The sequence below is a fragment of the Scyliorhinus torazame genome, chromosome 4 (genome assembly GCF_047496885.1).
Source record: "Scyliorhinus torazame isolate Kashiwa2021f chromosome 4, sScyTor2.1, whole genome shotgun sequence".
In the NCBI taxonomy this organism is placed as follows: domain Eukaryota; kingdom Metazoa; phylum Chordata; class Chondrichthyes; order Carcharhiniformes; family Scyliorhinidae; genus Scyliorhinus; species Scyliorhinus torazame.
In genome coordinates, this window is record NC_092710.1 from 367958947 (window position 1) to 367986532 (window position 27586).

The window sequence follows — 27586 nt, forward strand, 5'->3', positions numbered from 1 at the left end:
CACACACACACCCAGCGGGGCGGACAGACACACACACACCCAGCGGGGCGGACACACACACACACACACAGCGGGGCGGACACACACACACACACAGCAGGGCGGACACACACACACACCCAGCGGGGCGGACACACACACACACACACACACACAGCGGGGCGGACACACACACACACCCAGCGGGGCGGACACACACACACACACCCAGCGGGGCGGAGTCACACACACACACACACACACACACAGCGGGGCGGAGTCACACACACACCCAGCGGGGCGGACACACACACACACCCAGCGGGGCGGAGTCACACACATACACACACCCACCCAGCGGGGCGGACACACACACACAGTGGGGCGGGGACACACACACCCAGTGGGGCGGACACACACACACGCACACCCAGCGGGGCGGACACGGACACACACACACCCAGCGGGGCGGACACGGACACACACACACCCAGCGGGGCGGACACGGACACACACACACCCAGCGGGGCGGACACACACACACACACACAGCGGGGCGGACACACACACACACACACACAGCGGGGCGGACACACACACACACACCCAGCGGGGCGGACACACACACACACACACAGCGGGTCGGACACACACACACACACACACACAGCGGGGCGGACACACACACACACACCCAGCGGGGCGGACACACACACACACACACACAGCGGGTCGGACACACACACACACACATACACACACACACACAGCGGGGTGGACACACACACACACACACAGCGGGGCGGACACACACACACACACACACACACAGCGGGGCGGACACACACACACAGCGGGGCGGACACACACACACACACACCCAGCGGGGTGGAGACACACACACACACCCAGCGGGGCGGACACACAACACACACACCCAGCGGGGCGGAGACACACACACACACACCCAGCGGGGCGGAGTCACACACACCCGGCGGGGCGTGGGACACACACCCCCACACACACCCGGCGGGGCGGACACACACACACACACCCGGCGGGGCGGAGACACACACACACACACACACACACACACACACCCGGCGGGGCGGAGACACACACACCCGTCAGGGCGGAGACACACCCACACACAGCAGGGCGGAGTCACACACCCCCAGCAGGGCGGAGACACGCCCACACACAGCGGGGCGGAGTCACACACCCCCAGCAGGGCGGAGACACACCCCCACACAGCGGGGCGGAGTCACACACCCCCAGCAGGGCGGACACACACACCCAGCGGGGCGGACACACACCCACACACACACAGCGGGGCGGACACACACCCACACACACACAGCGGGGCGGACACACACCCACACACACACCCAGCGGGGCGGACACACACCCAGCGGGGCGGACACACACCCAGCGGGGCGGACACACACCCAGCGGGGCGGACACACACCCAGCGGGGCGGACACACACCCAGCGGGGCGGACACACACCCAGCGGGGCGGACACACACCCAGCGGGGCGGACACACACCCACACACACAGCGGGGCGGACACACACACACACCCAGCGGGGCGGACACACACACACACACACAGCGGGGCGGACACACACACACACCCAGCGGGGCGGACACACACACACACACCCAGCGGGGCGGAGTCACACACACACACACACACACACAGCGGGGCGGAGTCACACATACACACCCAGCGGGGCGGACACACACACACACCCAGCGGGGCGGAGTCACACACATACACACACCCACCCAGCGGGGCGGACACACACACACAGTGGGGCGGGGACACACACACCCAGTGGGGCGGACACACACACACACACGCACACCCAGCGGGGCGGACACGGACACACACAAACCCAGCGGGGCGGACACGGACACACACACACCCAGCGGGGCGGCGACACACACACACACACACCCAGCGGGGCGGACACACACACACACACACAGCGGGGCGGACACACACACACACACAGCGGGGCGGACACACACACACACACCCAGCGGGGCGGACACACACACACAGCGGGTCGGACACACACACACACACACACACACACACACACAGCGGGGCGGACACACACACACACACACACACAGCGGGGCGGACACACACACACACACACAGCGGGGCGGGGACACACACACACACACAGCGGGGCGGACACACACACACACACACCCAGCGGGGCGGAGACACACACACACACCCAGCGGGGCGGACACACAACACACACACCCAGCGGGGCGGAGACACACACACACACACCCAGCGGGGCGGAGTCACACACACCCGGCGGGGCGTGGGACACACACCCCCTCACACACCCGGCGGGGCGGACACACACACACACACACACCCGGCGGGGCGGAGACACACACACACACACACACACACACACACACACACACACACACCCACCCGGCGGGGCGGAGACACACACACCCGTCAGGGCGGAGACACACCCACACACAGCAGGGCGGAGTCACTCACCCCCAGCAGGGCGGAGACACGCCCACACACAGCGGGGCGGAGTCACACACCCCCAGCAGGGCGGAGACACACCCCCACACAGCGGGGCGGAGTCACACACCCCCAGCAGGGCGGAGTCACACACCCCCAGCGGGGCGGAGTCACACACCCCCAGCGGGGCGGACACACACACCCAGCGGGGCGGACACACACCCACACACACCCAGCGGGGCGGACACACACCCACACACACACCCAGCGGGGCGGACACACACCCAGCGGGGCGGACACACACCCAGCGGGGCGGACACACACCCAGCGGGGCGGACACACACCCAGCGGGGCGGACACACACCCAGCGGGGCGGACACACACCCAGCGGGGCGGACACACACCCAGCGGGGCGGACACACACCCAGCGGGGCGGACACACACCCAGCGGGGCGGACACACACCCAGCGGGGCGGACACACACCCAGCGGGGCGGACACACACCCAGCGGGGCGGACACACACCCAGCGGGGCGGACACACACCCAGCGGGGCGGACACACACCCAGCGGGGCGGACACACACCCAGCGGGGCGGACACACACCCAGCGGGGCGGACACACACCCAGCGGGGCGGACACACACCCAGCGGGGCGGACACACACCCAGCGGGGCGGACACACACCCAGCGGGGCGGACACACACCCAGCGGGGCGGACACACACCCAGCGGGGCGGACACACACCCAGCGGGGCGGACACACACCCAGCGGGGCGGACACACACCCAGCGGGGCGGACACACACCCAGCGGGGCGGACACACACCCAGCGGGGCGGACACACACCCAGCGGGGCGGACACACACCCAGCGGGGCGGACACACACCCAGCGGGGCGGACACACACCCAGCGGGGCGGACACACACCCAGCGGGGCGGACACACACCCACACACACACAGCGGGGCGGACACACACCCACACACACACAGCGGGGCGGACACACATCCACACACACACCCAGCGGGGCGGACACACACCCAGCGGGGCGGACACACACCCACACACACACAGCGGGGCGGACACACACCCACACACACACAGCGGGGCGGAGACACACCCACACACCGCGGAGCGGACAAACACCCACACACCCGGCGGGGCGGAGGCACACCCCCCCAGCAGGGCGGACACAACACACACACACACCCAGCGGGGCGGAGTCACACACACCTGGCAGGGCGGAGATATCCCCCCCAGCAGGGCGGACACAACACACACACACACCCAGCGGGGCGGACACACACACACACACACACCCAGCGGGGCGGACACACACACACACCCAGCGGGGCGGACACACACACACACCCAGCGGGGCGGAGTCACACACATACACACACCCACCCAGCGGGGCGGACACACACACACAGTGGGGCGGGGGGACACACACCCAGTGGGGCGGACACACACACACACACACGCACACCCAGCGGGGCGGACACGGACACACACACACCCAGCGGGGCGGACACGGACACACACACACCCAGCGGGGCGGACACGGACACACACACACCCAGCGGGGAGGGGACACACACACACCCAGCGGGGCGGACACACACACACACAGCGGGGCGGACACACACACACACAGCGGGGCGGACACACACACACACACCCAGCGGGGCGGACACACACACACACACACACACACACACACAGCGGGTCGGACACACACACACACACACACAGCAGGGCGGACACACACACACACACACACACACACACACACACAGCGGGGCGGACACACACACACACACACAGCGGGGCGGACACACACACACACACACACCCACCCAGCGGGGCGGAGACACACACACACACCCAGCGGGGCGGACACACAACACACACACCCAGCGGGGCGGAGACACACACACACACACACCCAGCGGGGCGGAGTCACACACACCCGGCGGGGCGTGGGACACACACACACACACACCCAGCGGGGCGGACACACACACACACACACACCCGGCGGGGCGGACACACACACACACACCCGGCGGGGCGGAGACACACACACACACACACACACCCGGCGGGGCGGAGACACACACACCCGTCAGGGCGGAGACACACCCACACACAGCGGGGCGGAGTCACACCCCCCCAGCAGGGCGGAGACACACCCACACACAGCGGGGCGGAGTCACACCCCCCCAGCAGGGCGGAGACACACCCCCACACAGCAGGGCGGAGTCACACACCCCCAGCGGGGCGGAGTCACACACCCCCAGCGGGGCGGAGTCACACACCCCCAGCGGGGCGGACACACACCCCCAGCGGGGCGGACACACACCCCCAGCGGGGCGGACACACACCCACACACACACAGCGGGGCGGACACACACCCACACACACACCCAGCGGGGCGGACACACACCCAGCGGGGCGGACACACACCCAGCGGGGCGGACACACACCCAGCGGGGCGGACACACACCCAGCGGGGCGGACACACACCCAGCGGGGCGGACACACACCCAGCGGGGCGGACACACACCCAGCGGGGCGGACACACACCCAGCGGGGCGGACACACACCCAGCGGGGCGGACACACACCCAGCGGGGCGGACACACACCCAGCGGGGCGGACACACACCCAGCGGGGCGGACACACACCCAGCGGGGCGGACACACACCCAGCGGGGCGGACACACACCCAGCGGGGCGGACACACACCCAGCGGGGCGGACACACACCCAGCGGGGCGGACACACACCCAGCGGGGCGGACACACACCCAGCGGGGCGGACACACACCCAGCGGGGCGGACACACACCCAGCGGGGCGGACACACACCCAGCGGGGCGGACACACACCCAGCGGGGCGGACACACACCCAGCGGGGCGGACACACACCCAGCGGGGCGGACACACACCCAGCGGGGCGGACACACACCCAGCGGGGCGGACACACACCCAGCGGGGCGGACACACACCCAGCGGGGCGGACACACACCCAGCGGGGCGGACACACACCCAGCGGGGCGGACACACACCCAGCGGGGCGGACACACACCCAGCGGGGCGGACACACACCCAGCGGGGCGGACACACACCCACACACACACAGCGGGGCGGACACACACCCACACACACACAGCGGGGCGGACACACACCCACAGCGGGGCGGGGACACACCCACACACACACCCAGTGGGGCGGACACACACCCAGCGGGGCGGACACACACCCACACACACACAGCGGGGCGGACACACACCCACACACACGCAGCGGGGCGGAGACACACCCACACACCGCGGGGCGGACAAACACCCACACACCCGGCGGGGCGGAGGCACACCCCCCCAGCAGGGCGGACACAACACACACACACACCCAGCGGGGCGGAGTCACACACACCTGGCAGGGCGGAGATACCCCCCCCCAGCAGGGCGGACACAACACACACACACACCCAGCGGGGCGGACACACACACACACACACACCCGGCAGGGCGGAGACACACACACACACACCCGGCGGGGCGGACACACACACCCGGCGGGGCGGAGACACACCCACACACAGCGGGGCGGAGTCACACCCCCCCAGCAGGGCGGAGTCACACACACCCAGCGGGGCGGAGACACACCCACACACAGCGGGGCGGAGTCACACACACACCCAGCGGGGCGGACACACAACACCCACACACACACAGCGGGGCGGAGTCACACACACCCGGCGGGGCGGACACACACCCACACACACCCGGCGGGGCGGACACACACACACACACAGCGGGGCGGAGTCACACACACCCGGCGGGGCGGACACACACACACCCACACACAGCGGGGCGGAGTCACACACACACCCGGCGGGGCGGAGACACACACCCCCAGCAGGGCGGACACACACACACACACCCCCGGCGGGGCGGAGACACCCCCCCCCCAGCAGGGCGGGGACACACACACACACAGCGGGGCGGGGACACACACACACACACCCAGCGGGGCGGACACACACACACACACACACACACACACACCCAGCGGGGCGGAGAGACACACACACACACACACCCAGCGGGGCGGACACACACACACACACCCAGCGGGGCGGAGAGACACACACACACACACACCCAGCGGGGCGGACATACACACACACCCAGCGGGGCGGACACACACACACACACCCAGCGGGGCGGACACACACACACACACCCAGCGGGGCGGGGCGGACACACACACACACACACAGCGGGGCGGACACACACACACACACCCAGCGGGGCGGACACACACAGCGGGGCGGACACACACACACGCACACACACACACCCAGCGGGGCGGACACACACACACACACCCAGCGGGGCGGACACACACACACACACCCAGCGGGGCGGAGTCACACACACACACCCAGCGGGGCGGGCACACACACACACCCAGCGGGGCGGAGTCACACACACACACACACCCAGCGGGGCGGAGTCACACACACACACACCCAGCGGGGCGGAGTCACACACACACACACACACACCCCCAGCGGGGCGGACACACACACACACACAGTGGGGCGGGGACACACACACCCAGCGGGGCGGACACACACACACACACACACGCACACCCAGCGGGGCGGACACGGACACACACACACCCAGCGGGGCGGACACGGACACACACACACCCAGCGGGGCGGACACGGACACACACACACCCAGCGGGGCGGACACGGACACACACACACAGCGGGGCGGAGTCACACATACACACCCAGCGGGGCGGACACACACACACACACCCAGCGGGGCGGAGTCACACACATACACACACCCACCCAGCGGGGCGGACACACACACACAATGGGGCGGGGACACACACACCCAGTGGGGCGGACACACACACACACACGCATACCCAGCGGGGCGGACACGGACACACACACACCCAGCGGGGCGGACACGGACACACACACACCCAGCGGGGCGGGGAAACACACACACACACACCCAGCGGGGCGGATACACACACACACACACAGCGGGGCGGACACACACACACACCCAGCGGGGCGGACACACACACACACAGCGGGTCGGACACACACACACACACACAGCGGGGCGGACACACACACACAGCGGGGCGGACACACACACACACACACACAGCGGGGCGGACACACACACACACACACACAGCGGGGCGGACACACACACACCCAGCGGGGCGGAGACACACACACACACCCAGCGGGGCGGACACACAACACACACACCCAGCGGGGCGGAGACACACACACACACACCCAGCAGGGCGGAGTCACACACACCCGGCGGGGCGTGGGACACACACCCCTACACACACCCGGCGGGGCGGACACACACACACACACCCGGCGGGGCGGAGACACACACACACACACACACCCGGCGGGGCGGAGACACACACACCCGTCAGGGCGGAGACACGCCCACACACAGCGGGGCGGAGTCACACACCCCCAGCAGGGCGGAGACACACCCCCACACAGCGGGGCGGAGTCACACACACCCAGCGGGGCGGACACACACCCACACACACACAGCGGGGCGGACACACACCCACACACACACCCAGCGGGGCGGACACGAACCCAGCGGGGCGGACACGAACCCAGCGGGGCGGACACGAACCCAGCGGGGCGGACACGAACCCAGCGGGGCGGACACGAACCCAGCGGGGCGGACACACACCCAGCGGGGCGGACACACACCCAGCGGGGCGGACACACACCCAGCGGGGCGGACACACACCCAGCGGGGCGGACACACACCCAGCGGGGCGGACACACACCCAGCGGGGCGGACACACACCCAGCGGGGCGGACACACACCCAGCGGGGCGGACACACACCCAGCGGGGCGGACACACACCCAGCGGGGCGGACACACACCCAGCGGGGCGGACACACACCCAGCGGGGCGGACACACACCCAGCGGGGCGGACACACACCCAGCGGGGCGGACACACACCCAGCGGGGCGGACACACACCCAGCGGGGCGGACACACACCCAGCGGGGCGGACACACACCCAGCGGGGCGGACACACACCCAGCGGGGCGGACACACACCCAGCGGGGCGGACACACACCCAGCGGGGCGGACACACACCCAGCGGGGCGGACACACACCCAGCGGGGCGGACACACACCCAGCGGGGCGGACACACACCCAGCGGGGCGGACACACACCCAGCGGGGCGGACACACACCCAGCGGGGCGGACACACACCCAGCGGGGCGGACACACACCCAGCGGGGCGGACACACACCCAGCGGGGCGGACACACACCCAGCGGGGCGGACACACACCCAGCGGGGCGGACACACACCCAGCGGGGCGGACACACACCCAGCGGGGCGGACACACACCCAGCGGGGCGGACACACACCCAGCGGGGCAGACACACACCCACACACACACAGCGGGGCGGACACACACCCACACACACACAGCGGGGCGGACACACACCCACACACACACAGCGGGGCGGACACACACCCCCACACACACAGCGGGGCGGACACACACCCACACACACACCCAGCGGGGCGGACACACACCCAGCGGGGCGGACACACACCCAGCGGGGCGGACACACACCCACACACACACAGCGGGGCGGACACACACCCACAAACACACGGCGGGGCGGAGACACACCCACACACCGCGGAGCGGACAAACACCCACACACCCGGCGGGGCGGAGGCACACCCCCCCAGCAGGGCGGACACAACACACACACACACCCAGCGGGGCGGACACACACACACACAGCGGGGCGGACACACACACACACAGCGGGGCGGACACACACACACACACCCAGCGGGGCGGACACACACACACAGCGGGTCGGACACACACACACACACACACACACAGCAGGGCGGACACACACACACACACACAGCGGGGCGGACACACACACACACACACAGCGGGGCGGACACACACACACACACACACACCCACCCAGCGGGGCGGAGACACACACACACACCCAGCGGGGCGGACACACAACACACACACCCAGCGGGGCGGAGACACACACACACACACCCAGCGGGGCGGAGTCACACACACCCGGCGGGGCGTGGGACACACACACACACACACACCCAGCGGGGCGGACACACACACACACACACCCGGCGGGGCGGACACACACACACACACACCCGGCGGGGCGGAGACACACACACACACACACACCCGGCGGGGCGGGGAGACACACACCCGTCAGGGCGGAGACACACCCACACACAGCGGGGCGGAGTCACACCCCCCCAGCAGGGCGGAGACACACCCACACACAGCGGGGCGGAGTCACACACCCCCAGCAGGGCGGAGACACACCCCCACACAGCAGGGCGGAGTCACACACCCCCAGCGGGGCGGAGACACACCCCCAGCGGGGCGGAGACACACCCCCAGCGGGGCGGACACACACACCCAGCGGGGCGGACACACACACCCAGCGGGGCGGACACACACACCCAGCGGGGCGGACACACACACCCAGCGGGGCGGACACACACACCCAGCGGGGCGGACACACACACCCAGCGGGGCGGACACACACCCACACAGCGGGGCGGACACACACCCACACACACACAGCGGGGCGGACACACACCCACACACACCCAGCGGGGCGGACACACACCCAGCGGGGCGGACACACACCCAGCGGGGCGGACACACACCCAGCGGGGCGGACACACACCCAGCGGGGCGGACACACACCCAGCGGGGCGGACACACACCCAGCGGGGCGGACACACACCCACACACACACAGCGGGGCGGACACACACAGCGGGGCGGACACACACCCACACACACTCAGCGGGGCGGACACACACCCACACACACACCCAGCGGGGCGGACACACCCAGCGGGGCGGACACACACCCACACACACACAGCGGGGTGGACACACCCCACACACACACAGCGGGGCGGAGACACACCCACACACCGCGGGGCGGACAAACACCCACACACCCGGCGGGGCGGAGGCACACCCCCCCAGCAGGGCGGACACAACACACACACACACCCAGCGGGGCGGAGTCACACACACCTGGCAGGGCGGAGATACCCCCCCCCCCAGCAGGGCGGACACAACACACACACACACCCAGCGGGGCGGACACACACACACACACACACCCGGCAGGGCGGAGACACACACACACGGCGGGGCGGACACACACACACCCGGCTCGGCCGAGACACACCCACACACAGCGGGGCGGAGTCACACCCCCCCAGCAGGGCGGAGTCACACACACCCAGCGGGGCGGAGACACACCCACACACAGCGGGGCGGAGTCACACACACACCCAGCGGGGCGGACACACAACACCCACACAGCGGGGCGGAGTCACACACACCCGGCGGGGCGGACACACACCCACACACACCCGGCGGGGCGGACACACACACACACAGCGGGGCGGAGTCACACACACCCGGCGGGGCGGACACACACACACCCACACACAGCGGGGCGGAGTCACACACACACCCGGCGGGGCGGAGACACACACCCCCAGCAGGGCGGACACACACACACACACCCCCGGCGGGGCGGAGACACCCCCTCCCAGCAGGGCGGGGACACACACACACACAGCGGGGCGGGGACACACACACACACACACCCAGCGGGGCGGACACACACGCACACACACACACCCAGCGGGGCGGACACACAAACACACACCCAGCGGGGCGGGCACACACACACACACACACACACCCAGCGGGGCGGACACACACACACACACACCCAGCGGGGCGGACACACACACACACACCCAGCGGGGCGGGGACACACACACACACACACAGCGGGGCGGACACACACACACACACCCAGCGGGGCGGACACACACAGCGGGGCGGACACACACACACGCACACCCAGCGGGGCGGACACACACACACACACCCAGCGGGGCGGAGTCACACACACACACCCAGCGGGGCGGACACACACACACACACACACACACACACACCCAGCGGGGCGGAGTCACACACACACACACCCAGCGGGGCAGAGTCACACACATACACACACACACACACACACACACACCCCCAGCGGGGCGGACACACACACACACACAGTGGGGCGGGGACACACACACCCAGCGGGGCGGACACACACACACGCACACCCAGCGGGGCGGACACGGACACACACACACCCAGCGGGGCGGACACGGACACACACACACCCAGCGGGGCGGGGACACGGACACACACACACCCAGCGGGGCGGACACACACACACACACACACACACACACAGCGGGGCGGACACACACACACACACACAGCGAGGCGGACACACACACACACACCCAGCGGGGCGGACACACACACACACACAGCGGGGTCGGACACACACACACACACACACACACACACACACACAGCGGGGCTGACACACACACACACACACACACACACATACACACACACATACACACACACACACACACACACACACAGTGGGGCGGACACACACACACATACACCCAGCGGGGCGGACACACAACACACACACCCAGCGGGGCGGAGTCACACACACCCGGCGGGGCGGAGTCACACACACACCCGGCGGGGCGGACACACACACACCCGGCGGGACGGACACCCACCCACACACACACAGCGGGGCGGAGTCACACACACCGGCGGGGCGGAGACACACACACACACCCCCCCGGCGGGGCGGAGTTACACACACCCGGCGGGACGGACACACACACACACACACCCAGCGGGGCGGAGTCACAGACACCCGGCGGGGCGGAGTCACACACACCCGGCGGGGCGGACACACACACACCCGGCGGGGCGGACACACACCCACACACACACAGCGGGGCGGAGTCACACACACCCGGCGGGGCGGAGACACACACACACACCCCCTCGGCGGGGCGGGGAGACACACACCCGGCGGGGCGGAGACACACCCACACACAGCGGGGCGGAGTCACACACCCCCAGCGGGTCGGAGACACCCCCCCCCAGCAGGGCGGAGTCACACACACCCAGCGGGGCGGAGACACACCCACACACAGCGGGGCGGAGTCACCCCCCCCAGCGGGTCGGACACACACACACCCAGCGGGGCGGACACACACCCACACACACACAGCGGGGCGGACACACACCCACACACACACAGCGGGGCGGAGACACACACACCCAGCGAGGCGGAATCACACCCACACACTGCGGGGCGGACACACACCCACACACCGCGGGGCGGACAAACACCCACACACCCGGCGGGGTGGAGACACCCCCCCCCAGCAGGGCGGACACACACACACACACCCAGCGGGGCGGAGTCACACACACCCGGCAGGGCGGAGACACCCCCCCCCAGCAGGGCGGACACAACACACACACACACACACAGCGGGGCGGAGTCACACACACCCAGCGGGGCGGACACACACACACACACCCGGCAGGGCGGAGACACACACTCACACACACACAGCGGGGCGGACACACACACACACACCCGGCAGGGCGGAGACACACACTCACACACACACAGCGGGGCAGAGTCACACACACCCGGCGGGGCGGACACACACACACCCGGCGGGGCGGACACACACACACTCGGCGGGGCGGAGACACACACACACACACACACAGCGGGGCGGAGTCACACACACCCGGCGGGGCGGAGACACACCCACACACAGCGGGGCGGAGTCACACACACCCGGCAGGGCGGAGACACACACACACAGCGGGGCGGAGTCACACACACCCGGCGGGGCGGAGACACACCCACACACAGCGGGGCGGAGACACACCCACACACAGCGGGGCGGAGACACACCCACACACAGTGGGGCGGAGACACACCCACACACAGCGGGGCGGAGTCACACACACCCGGCGGGGCGGAGACACACACACCCGGCGGGGCGGAGACACACACACCCGGCGGGGCGGAGACACACACACCCGGCGGGGCGGAGACACACACACCCGGCGGGGCGGAGACACACACACCCGGCGGGGCGGAGACACACACACACACAGCGGGGCAGTCACACACACCCACAGCGGGGCGGAGTCACACACACCCGGCGGGGCGGAGACACACACACACAGCGGGGCGGAGTCACACACACCCGGCAGGGCGGAGACACACACACACAGCGGGGCGGAGTCACACACACCCGGCAGGGCGGAGACACACCCACACACAGCGGGGCGGAGTCACACACCCCCAGCGGGTCGGAGACACCCCCCCCCAGCAGGGCGGAGTCACACACACCCAGCGGGGCGGAGACACACCCACACACAGCGGGGCGGAGTCACCCCCCCCCAGCGGGTCGGACACACACACACCCAGCGGGGCGGACACACACCCACACACACACAGCGGGGCGGACACACACCCACACACACACAGCGGGGCGGAGACACACACACCCAGCGAGGCGGAATCACACCCACACACTGCGGGGCGGACACACACCCACACACCGCGGGGCGGACAAACACCCACACACCCGGCGGGGTGGAGACACCCCCCCCCAGCAGGGCGGACACACACACACACACCCAGCGGGGCGGAGTCACACACACCCGGCAGGGCGGAGACACCCCCCCCCCCAGCAGGGCGGACACAACACACACACACACACACACACACAGCGGGGCGGAGTCACACACACCCAGCGGGGCGGACACACACACACACACCCGGCAGGGCGGAGACACACACTCACACACACACAGCGGGGCGGACACACACACACACACCCGGCAGGGCGGAGACACACACTCACACACACACAGCGGGGCGGAGTCACACACACCCGGCGGGGCGGACACACACACACTCGGCGGGGCGGAGACACACACACACACACACAGCGGGGCGGAGTCACACACACCCGGCGGGACGGACACACACACACACACACCCAGCGGGGCGGAGTCACAGACACCCGGCGGGGCGGAGTCACACACACCCGGCGGGGCGGACACACACACACCCGGCGGGGCGGACACACACCCACACACACACAGCGGGGCGGAGTCACACACACCCGGCGGGGCGGAGACACACACACACACCCCCTCGGCGGGGCGGGGAGACACACACCCGGCGGGGCGGAGACACACCCACACACAGCGGGGCGGAGTCACACACCCCCAGCGGGTCGGAGACACCCCCCCCCAGCAGGGCGGAGTCACACACACCCAGCGGGGCGGAGACACACCCACACACAGCGGGGCGGAGTCACCCCCCCCAGCGGGTCGGACACACACACACCCAGCGGGGCGGACACACACCCACACACACACAGCGGGGCGGACACACACCCACACACACACAGCGGGGCGGAGACACACACACCCAGCGAGGCGGAATCACACCCACACACTGCGGGGCGGACACACACCCACACACCGCGGGGCGGACAAACACCCACACACCCGGCGGGGTGGAGACACCCCCCCCCAGCAGGGCGGACACACACACACACACCCAGCGGGGCGGAGTCACACACACCCGGCAGGGCGGAGACACCCCCCCCCAGCAGGGCGGACACAACACACACACACACACACACACACAGCGGGGCGGAGTCACACACACCCAGCGGGGCGGACACACACACACACACCCGGCAGGGCGGAGACACACACTCACACACACACAGCGGGGCGGACACACACACACACACCCGGCAGGGCGGAGACACACACTCACACACACACAGCGGGGCAGAGTCACACACACCCGGCGGGGCGGACACACACACACCCGGCGGGGCGGACACACACACACTCGGCGGGGCGGAGACACACACACACACACACACAGCGGGGCGGAGTCACACACACCCGGCGGGGCGGAGACACACCCACACACAGCGGGGCGGAGTCACACACACCCGGCAGGGCGGAGACACACACACACAGCGGGGCGGAGTCACACACACCCGGCGGGGCGGAGACACACCCACACACAGCGGGGCGGAGACACACCCACACACAGCGGGGCGGAGACACACCCACACACAGTGGGGCGGAGACACACCCACACACAGCGGGGCGGAGTCACACACACCCGGCGGGGCGGAGACACACACACCCGGCGGGGCGGAGACACACACACCCGGCGGGGCGGAGACACACACACCCGGCGGGGCGGAGACACACACACCCGGCGGGGCGGAGACACACACACCCGGCGGGGCGGAGACACACACACACACAGCGGGGCAGTCACACACACCCACAGCGGGGCGGAGTCACACACACCCGGCGGGGCGGAGACACACACACACAGCGGGGCGGAGTCACACACACCCGGCAGGGCGGAGACACACACACACAGCGGGGCGGAGTCACACACACCCGGCAGGGCGGAGACACACCCACACACAGCGGGGCGGAGTCACACACCCCCAGCGGGTCGGAGACACCCCCCCCCAGCAGGGCGGAGTCACACACACCCAGCGGGGCGGAGACACACCCACACACAGCGGGGCGGAGTCACCCCCCCCCAGCGGGTCGGACACACACACACCCAGCGGGGCGGACACACACCCACACACACACAGCGGGGCGGACACACACCCACACACACACAGCGGGGCGGAGACACACACACCCAGCGAGGCGGAATCACACCCACACACTGCGGGGCGGACACACACCCACACACCGCGGGGCGGACAAACACCCACACACCCGGCGGGGTGGAGACACCCCCCCCCAGCAGGGCGGACACACACACACACACCCAGCGGGGCGGAGTCACACACACCCGGCAGGGCGGAGACACCCCCCCCCCCAGCAGGGCGGACACAACACACACACACACACACACACACAGCGGGGCGGAGTCACACACACCCAGCGGGGCGGACACACACACACACACCCGGCAGGGCGGAGACACACACTCACACACACACAGCGGGGCGGACACACACACACACACCCGGCAGGGCGGAGACACACACTCACACACACACAGCGGGGCGGAGTCACACACACCCGGCGGGGCGGACACACACACACTCGGCGGGGCGGAGACACACACACACACACACAGCGGGGCGGAGTCACACACACCCGGCGGGGCGGAGACACACCCACACACAGCGGGGCGGAGTCACACACACCCGGCAGGGCGGAGACACACACACACAGCGGGGCGGAGTCACACACACCCGGCGGGGCGGAGACACACCCACACACAGCGGGGCGGAGACACACCCACACACAGCGGGGCGGAGACACACCCACACACAGTGGGGCGGAGACACACCCACACACAGCGGGGCGGAGTCACACACACCCGGCGGGGCGGAGACACACACACCCGGCGGGGCGGAGACACACACACCCGGCGGGGCGGAGTCACACACACCCGGCGGGGCGGAGACACACACACACACAGCGGGGCGGAGACACACCCACACACAGCGGGGCGGAGTCACACACACCCGGCGGGGCGGAGACACACACACCCGGCGGGGCGGAGACACACACACCCGGCGGGGCGGAGACACACACACCCGGCGGGGCGGAGACACACACACCCGGCGGGGCGGAGACACACACACACACAGCGGGGCAGTCACACACACCCACAGCGGGGCGGAGTCACACACACCCGGCGGGGCGGAGACACACACACACAGCGGGGCGGAGTCACACACACCCGGCAGGGCGGAGACACACACACACAGCGGGGCGGAGTCACACACACCCGGCAGGGCGGAGACACACACACACCCGGCGGGGCGGAGACACACACCCCCAGCAGGGCGGACACACACACACACAGACACACACCCCCGGCGGGGCGGAGAAACCCCCCCCCAGCAGGGCGGGGACACACACACACAGCGGGGCGGACACACACACACACACACCCAGCGGGGCGGACACACACACACACACACACCCAGCGGGGCGGAGAGACACACACACACACGCACACACACACACCCAGCGGGGCGGACACACACACACACACCCAGCGGGGCGGACACACACACACACACACACCCAGCGGGGCGGACACACACACACACACACCCAGCGCGGCGGACACACACACACACCCAGCGGGGCGGGGACACACACACACACACAGCGGGGCGGACACACACACACACACCCAGCGGGGCGGACACACACACACACACACCCAGCGGGGCGGAGTCACACACACACACCCAGCGGGGCGGACACACACACACACACAGCGGGGCGGACACACACACACACACAGCGGGGCGTACACACACACACACACAGCGGGGCGGACACACACACACACACCCAGCGGGGCGGAGTCACACACACACACACACCCAGCGGGGCGGAGTCACACACACACACACACACACACACACCCAGCGGGGCGGAGTCACACACATATACACACACACACACACACACCCCCAGCGGGGCGGACACACACACACAGTGGGGCGGGGACACACACACCCAGCGGGGCGGACACACACACACACACACACGCACACCCAGCGGGGCGGACACGGACACACACACACCCAGCGGGGCGGACACACACACACTCACACACACACAGCGGGGCGGACACACACACACACACACACACACACACACAGCGGGGCGGACACACACACACACACCCAGCGGGGCGGACACACACACACAGCGGGGTCGGACACACACACACACACACACACACACGCACACACACACAGCGGGGCGGACACACACACACACACACACACACACACACACACACACAGTGGGGCGGACACACACACACCCACCCAGCGGGGCGGAGACACACACACACACACCCAGCGGGGCGGAGTTACACACACCCGGCGGGGCGGACACACACACACCCGGCGGGGCGGAGTTACACACACCCAGCGGGGCGGAGACACACACACACACACCCAGCGGGGCGGAGTTACACACACACGGCGGGGCGGAGTCACACACACCCGGCGGGGCGGACACACACACACCCGGCGGGGCGGACACACACACACCCGGCGGGACGGACACACACACACCCGGCGGGACGGACACACACCCACACACACACAGCGGGGCGGAGTCACACACACCCGGCGGGGCGGAGACACACACACACACACCCCCGGCGGGGCGGGGAGACACACACCCGGCGGGGCGGAGACACACCCACACACAGCGGGGCGGAGTCACACACCCCCAGCAGGGCGGAGTCACACACCCAGCGGGGCGGAGACACACCCACACACAGCGGGGCGAAGTCACACACCCCCAGCAGGTCGGACACACACACACCCAGCGGGGCGGACACACACCCACACACACACAGCGGGGCGGACACACACCCACACACACACAGCGGGGCGGAGACACACACACCCAGCGAGGCGGAATCACACCCACACACTGCGGGGCGGACAAACACCCACACACCCGGCGGGGTGGAGACACACCCCCCCAGCAGGGCGGACACACACACACACACCCAGCGGGGCGGAGTCACACACACCCGGCAGGGCGGAGACACCCCCCCCCCCCAGCAGGGCGGACACAACACACACACACACCCAGCGGGGCGGACACACACACACACACCCGGCAGGGCGGAGACACACTCACACACACACAGCGGGGCGGAGTCACACACACCCGGCGGGGCGGACACACACACCCGGCGGGGCGGAGACACACACACACACACAGCGGGGCGGAGTCACACACCCCCAGCAGGGCGGAGTCACACACACCCAGCAGGGCGGAGACACACCCACGCACAGCGGGGCGGAGTCACACACCCCCAGCAGGTCGGACACACACACACCCAGCGGGGCGGACACACACCCACACACACCCAGCGGGGCGGACACACACTCACACACACACAGCGGGGCGGAGACACACACACCCAGCGAGGCGGAATCACACCCACACAATGCGGGGCGGACAAACACCCACACACCCGGCAGGGCGGAGACACCCCCCCCCCAGCAGGGCGGACACAACACACACACACACCCAGCGGGGCGGACACACACACACACACCCGGCAAGGCGGAGACACACACTCACACACACACGGCGGGGCGGAGTCACACACACCCGGCGGGGCGGACACACACACACCCGGCGGGGCGGAGACACACACCCACACACAGCGGGGCGGAGTCACACACACCCGGCGGGGCGGAGTCACACACACCCGGCGGGGCGGAGTCACCCACACCCGGCGGGGCGGAGACACACCCACACACAGCGGGGCGGAGACACACCCACACACAGCGGGGCGGAGACACACCCACACACAGCGGGGCGGAGTCACACACACCCGGCGGGGCGGAGACACACCCACACACAGCGGGGCGGAGACACACACACCCGGCGGGGCGGAGACACACCCACACACAGCGGGGTGGAGTCACACACACCCGGCGGGGCGGAGACACACCCACACACAGCGGGGCGGAGTCACACACACACACACACACACACCCACACACAGCGGGGCGGAGACACACCCACACACGGCGGGGCGGACACACACACACCCGGCGGGACGGACACACACCCACACACACACAGCGGGGCGGAGTCACACACACCCGGCGGGGCGGACACACACACACCCGGCGGGGCGGACACACACACACCCGGCGGGGCGGACACACACACACCCGGCGGGGCGGACACACACACACCCGGCGGGGCGGACACACACCCACACACACACAGCGGGGCGGAGTCACACACACCCGGCGGGGCGGAGACACACACACACACACCCCCGGCGGGGCGGGGAGACACACACCCGGCGGGGCGGAGACACACCCACACACAGCGGGGCGGAGTCACACACCCCCAGCGTTCGGAGACACACCCCCCCAGCAGGGCGGAGTCACACACACCCAGTGGTGCGGAGACACACCCACACACAGCGGGGCGGAGTCACACCCCCCCAGCGGGTCGGAGACACACACACCCAGCGGGGCGGACACACACCCACACACACACAGCGGGGCGGACACACACCCACACACACACAGCGGGGCGGAGACACACACACCCAGCGAGGCGGAATCACACCCACACACTGCGGGGCGGACACACACCCACACACCGCGGGGCGGGCAAACACCCACACACCCGGCGGGGTGGAGACACGCCCCCCCAGCAGGGCGGACACACACACACACACCCAGCGGGGCGGAGTCACACACACCCGGCAGGGCGGAGACACCCCCCCCCCCAGCAGGGCGGACACAACACACACACACACACACAGCGGGGCGGAGTCACACACACCCAGCGGGGCGGACACACACACACACACCCGGCAGGGCGGAGACACACACTCACACACACACAGCGGGGCGGAGTCACACACACACGGCGGGGCGGACACACACACACCCGGCGGGGCGGAGACACACACACACACACAGCGGGGCGGAGTCACACACACCCGGCGGGGCGGAGACACACCCACACACAGCGGGGCGGAGTCACACACACCCGGCAGGGCGGAGACACACACACACAGCGGGGCGGAGTCACACACACCGCGGGGCGGAGACACACCCACACACAGCGGGGCGGAGACACACCCACACACAGCGGGGCGGAGACACACCCACACACAGCGGGGCGGAGACACACCCACACACAGCGGGGCGGAGACACACCCACACACAGCGGGGCGGAGACACACCCACACACCCGGCGGGGCGGAGTCACACACACCCGGCGGGGCGGAGACACACACACCCGGCGGGGCGGAGACACACACACCCGGCGGGGCGGAGTCACACACACCCGGCGGGGCGGAGACACACACACACACAGCGGGGCGGAGACACACCCACACACAGCGGGGCGGAGTCACACACACCCGGCGGGGCGGAGACACACACACCCGGCGGGGCGGAGACACACACACCCGGCGGGGCGGACACACACACACCCGGCGGGGCGGACACACACACACCCGGCGGGGCGGACACACACACACCCGGCGGGGCGGACACACACACACCCGGCGGGGCGGACACACACACACCCGGCGGGGCGGACACACACACACCCGGCGGGGCGGACACACACACACCCGGCGGGGCGGACACACACACACCCGGCGGGGCGGACACACACACACCCGGCGGGGCGGAGACACACACACACACACAGCGGGGCGGAGTCACACACCCCCAGCAGGGCGGAGTCACACACACCCAGCGGGGCGGAGACACACCCACACACAGCGGGGCGGAGTCACACACCCCCAGCAGGTCGGACACACACACACCCGGCAGGGCGGAGACACACACTCACACACACACAGCGGGGCGGAGTCACACACACCCGGCGGGGCGGACACACACACACCCGGCGGGGCGGACACACACACACCCGGCGGGGCGGAGACACACACACACACACACACAGCGGGGCGGAGTCACACCCCCCCAGCAGGGCGGAGTCACACACACACAGCGGGGCGGAGACACACCCACACACAGCGGGGCGGAGTCACACACCCCCAGCAGGTCGGACACACACAAACCCAGCGGGGCGGACACACACCCACACACACACAGCGGGGCGGACACACACCCACACACACACAGCGGGGCGGAGACACACACACCCAGCGAGGCGGAATCACACCCACACAATGCGGGGCGGACAAACACCCACACACCCGGCGGGGTGGAGACACACCCCCCCAGCAGGGCGGACACACACACACACACCCAGCGGGGCGGAGTCACACACACCCGGCAGGGCGGAGACACCCCCCCCCCAGCAGGGCGGACACAACACACACACACACCCAGCGGGGCGGACACACACACACACCCGGCAAGGCGGAGACACACACTCACAGCGGGGCGGAGTCACACACACCCGGCGGGGCGGACACACACACACCCGGCGGGGCGGAGACACACACACACAGCGGGGCGGAGTCACACACACCCGGCGGGGCGGAGTCACACACACCCGGCGGGGCGGAGACACACCCACACACAGCGGGGCGGAGTCACACACACCCGGCGGGGCGGAGTCACACACACCCGGCGGGGCGGAGTCACACACACCCGGCGGGGCGGAGTCACACACACCCGGCGGGGCGGAGTCACACACACCCGGCGGGGCGGAGACACACCCACACACAGCGGGGCGGAGACACACCCACACACAGCGGGGCGGAGACACACCCACACACAGCGGGGCGGAGTCACACACACCCGGCGGGGCGGAGACACACCCACACACAGCGGGGCGGAGTCACACACACACACACACACACACAGCGGGGCGGAGACACACCCACACACAGCGGGGCGGAGACACACACACCCGGCGGGGCGGAGACACACCCACACACAGCGGGGCGGAGTCACACACACCCGGCGGGGCGGAGACACACCCACACACAGCGGGGCGGAGTCACACACACACACACACACACCCACACACAGCGGGGCGGAGACACACCCACACACAGCGGGGCGGAGACACACCCACACCCGGCGGGGCGGAGACACACACACCCGGCGGGGCGGAGACACACACACCCGGCGGGGCGGAGTCACACACACACACAGCGGGGCAGTCACACACACCCACAGCGGGGCGGAGTCACACACACCCGGCGGGGCGGAGACACACATACACCCCCAGCGGGGCGGAGTCACACACACCCGGCGGGGCGGAGTCACACACACCCGGCGGGGCGGAGTCACACACACCCGGCGGGGCGGAGTCACACACACCCGGCAGGGCGGAGACACCCACACACAGCGGGGCGGAGACACACCCACACACAGCGGGGCGGAGACACACCCACACACAGCGGGGCGGAGTCACACACACCCGGCGGGGCGGAGACACACCCACACACAGCGGGGCGGAGACACACACACCCGGCGGGGCGGAGACACACCCACACACAGCGGGGCGGAGTCACACACACCCGGCGGGGCGGAGACACACCCACACACAGCGGGGCGGAGTCACACACACACACACACACACCCACACACAGCGGGGCGGAGACACACCCACACACAGCGGGGCGGAGACACACCCACACCCGGCGGGGCGGAGACACACCCACACCCGGCGGGGCGGAGACACACACACCCGGCGGGGCGGAGTCACACACACCCGGCAGGGCGGAGACACACACACACACAGCGGGGCAGTCACACACACCCACAGCGGGGCGGAGTCACACACACCCGGCGGGGCGGAGACACACATACACCCCCAGCGGGGCGGAGTCACACACACCCGGCAGGGCGGAGACACACACACCCGGCGGGGCGGAGACACACACACACACAGCGGGGCGGAGTCACACACACCCGGCGGGGCGGAGACACACATACACCCCCAGCGGGGCGGACACACACACAGACACCCAGCGGGGTGGACACACATACACCCCCAGCGGGGTGGACACGGACACACACACAGACACCCAGCAGGGCGGACACACATAGCAGGGGGAGGGGGTGGGCTGCTGTCAGAAGGCTCGCTGGGGAGGGGTGCTCCTGGTGGATGTCAATCACCTGCAGTCCCAGAACACAGGTCAGCAGCTTTAACGTCTGTTTGGTGAAGGATGATTCCGTTGCCTCAGTTCGGGATGTCGGGAAAGGTTCATCCTGCACTCCCGATTTTAGGTCATTCCCAAACACGCAGGTTTTAACAAGAGGGAAACAGAGACCTCGGCCTATACCAGATGGGAAAGAGAAGATAACACATTATTAGACTTTCAGAAGGCTATCGACAAGGTCTCACATAGCAGATTAGTATAAGAACATCAGAACTAGGAGCAGGAGTCGGCCATCTGGCCCCTCGAGCCTCGGGCCATTCAATGAGATCATGGCTGATCTTTTGTGGACTCAGCTCCACTTTCCGGCCCGAACACCATAACCCTTTATTCTTCAAAAAACTGTCTACCTTTGCCGTAAAACCATTCAACGTGGTAGCCCCGACTGCTTCAGTGGACAGGGAATGCCACAGATTTACGACCCATAGGGTGAAGAAGTTCCTCCTCACCTCACTCCTAAATCTGCTCCCCCTTATTTTGAGGCTATACCCCCTGGTGGGCGACACGGTAGCACAGTGGTTAGCACTGTGACTTCACAGCTCCAGGGTCCCAGGTTCGATTCCGGCTTGGGTCACTGTCTGTGTGGAGTCTGTACGTTCTCCCCGTGTCTGCGTGGGTTTCCTCCGGGTGCTCCGGTTTCCTCCCACAAGTCCCGAAAGACGTGCTGTTAGGTGAATTGGACATTCTGAATTCTCCCTCTGTGACCTGAACAGGCCCCGGAATGTGGCGACTAGGGGATTTGCACAGTAACTTCATTGCAGTGATACTGTAACCCTACTTGTGACAATAAAGATTATTATAGTTCTGCTTTCACCCGCCAGTGGAAACAACTTCCCTGCTTCTATCCTATCTATTCCCTTCATAATTTTATAAGTTTCTATAAGATCCTCCCTCATTCTTCTAAATTCCAACGAGTACAGTCCCAGTTTACTTAGTTTCTTCTCATAAGCCAATCCTCTCAACTCCGGAATCAACCGAGTGAACCTCCTCTGCACACACCCTTGTGAAGACCTGGTATTGAGGACTATCGTGGAGAAGGTGTTGTTGTTTATCCTGACTGATGGATTGATTTTTATTGTCACGTGCTGAAGTACAGTGAAAAGTATTTTTCTGCAGCCGAGGGAACGTACACAGTACGTACATAATAGACAAAGAATAATCGACAAAGTACATTGACAATACATCGACAAACAGTGATTGGTAACAGTGCGGAACAAGGGGCCAAACAAAGCAAATACATGAGCAAGAGCAGCATAGGGCGTCGTCAATAGTGTTCTTACAGGGAACAGATCAGTCCGAGGGGGAGTCGTTGAGGAGTCTAGTAGCTGTGGGGAAGAAGCTGTTCCTATGTCTGGATGTGCGGGTCTTCAGACTTCTGTATCTTCTGCCTGATGGAAGGGTCTGGAAGAACGCAATGCCTGGGTGGGAGGGGTCTCTGATAATGCTGTCTGCCTCCCTGAGGCAGCGGGAGGTGTAGACAGAATCAATGGGAGGGTGGCGAGCTTGTGTGATGCGTTGGGCTGAGTTCACCACACTCTGCAGCTTCTTGCGATCTTGGACTAAGCAGTTGCCATACCAGCTGTGATGCAGCCGGATAGGATGCTCTCTATCGCACAGCTGTAGAAGTTTGAGAGAATCGATGCAGACATGCCGAATTTCCTTAGCATCCGTAGGAAATAGAGACGTTGTTGGGCTTTCTTGACAGTTGAATCAACGTGAGTGGACCAGGACAGACTGTCCTTGTTGTTGAGATGTTCGAGTGTTGATTGCAGAGCCAGGGAGACAGCTGTGGACCGGTTGCGGCGATAGGCGAACTGCAATGGATCGAGACGTCTAGGATTTATAGATCACAGAATTTACAGTGCAGAAGGAGGCCATTCGGCCCATCGAGTCTGCACTGGCCCTTGGAAAGAGCACCCTACCTAAGCCCACATCTCCACCTTTTTCCCGTAACTCAGTAACCCCATCTAACCTTCTTGGACACGAAGGGCAATTTAGCATGGCCAATCCACCTCGGAATACAGGAGGAAACCGGAGCACTCGGAGGAAACCCACGCAGACATGGGCAGAATGTGCAGACTCCGCACAGACAGTGACCCAAGCCGGGAATTGAACCCGGGGCGCGCGGGGGAGAGGGGCGCGCGGGGGAGAGGGGCGCGCGGGGGAGAGGGGCGCGCGGGGGAGAGGGGCGCGCGGGGGAGAGGGGCGCGCGGGGGAGAGGGGCGCGCGGGGGAGAGGGGCGCGCGGGGGAGAGGGGCGCGCGGGGGAGAGGGGCGCGCGGGGGAGAGGGGCGCGCGGGGGAGAGGGCGCGAGGGGGAGAGGGCGCGAGGGGGAGAGGGCGCGAGGGGGAGAGGGCGCGAGGGGAGAGGGCGCGAGGGGGAGAGGGCGCGAGGGGGAGAGGGCGCGAGGGGGAGAGGGCGCGAGGGGGAGAGGGCGCGAGGGGGAGAGGGCGCGAGGGGGAGAGGGCGCGAGGGGGAGAGGGGCGCGAGGGGCGCGAGGGGGAGAGGGCGCGAGGGCGCGAGGGGGAGAGGGGGCGAGGGCGCGAGGGCGCGAGGGGGAGAGGGGAGAGGTGCACGAGGGGGAGGGGGGAGGGGGGAGAGAGGGCCAGAGAGACGCCCGCGAGACGTGCGTGAGGGAGACACGAGTGTCATGTGAGAGTACCTTTAAGAAATGGGTGTGTATTACTGCAGTGATGTCAGAGAGTTGGTGGAGCTGGGCGGTCTGTCAGCTTTTTCCTTTCGCTTAGGTTTTTTTGCTGCAGGGTGGGTTTGGTTTCATTTTCGTTTTGGAGCAGCTGGAATCACAGCAGGATGTGTGTGAATCTCTGCAAGCTTACCAGTGTCCATTTGCTGATTTCACGGTGGTAACTGTTCTCAGGAGGGAAGTTAAACCTGATGTGCTTCTGTTTTAAAGGTTTTTTAAAAATGTCTTCTGGATGTTAAAAGGACAGCTTAAGCATTACCTAGTGCTGGATTCTTTGGGGTTGTATTTGAATTGATGGTTGCTAAGATGTTCACTGTATGTTTTAAAAATTTAACTTGAGTTCAAAGAATAAACATTGTTTTGTTTAAAAAAATACTTTTCCATTTCTGCTGTACCACCTGTAGAGAGGGCCGTGTGCTCCCCATACCACAATCTAGTAAAAGTTGTGGGTCAGGTGAACTCCATGATACGGATGAGAGAGGCGAGGGAGCGAGAGGCAAGTGAGAGAAATGCGAGAAACGCGGGTGAGAGAGATGCGGGTGGGGGAGACCAGAGTGAGAGAGATTGAGAGACGTGTGAGTGGGAGAGGCGGGAGACTGGGAGACGTGAGCGACGCGGGCAAGAGAT

At 67.6% G+C, this 27586-nt stretch overlaps 1 protein-coding gene across 1 annotated transcript in view; it reads right to left on the minus strand.

Moving 5' to 3' along the window:
* LOC140411232 (adenosine 3'-phospho 5'-phosphosulfate transporter 1-like) overlaps window positions 1-24370 on the minus strand; it is a 38240-nt gene extending 13870 nt beyond the window's left edge. Inside the window, exon 1 of the mRNA XM_072500339.1 lies at window positions 24216-24370. The gene's annotated coding sequence lies outside the window, so the exon portion shown is untranslated. The remainder of the gene's footprint in view (window positions 1-24215) is intronic.
* Between the last annotated feature and the right edge of the window lie 3216 nt (window positions 24371-27586).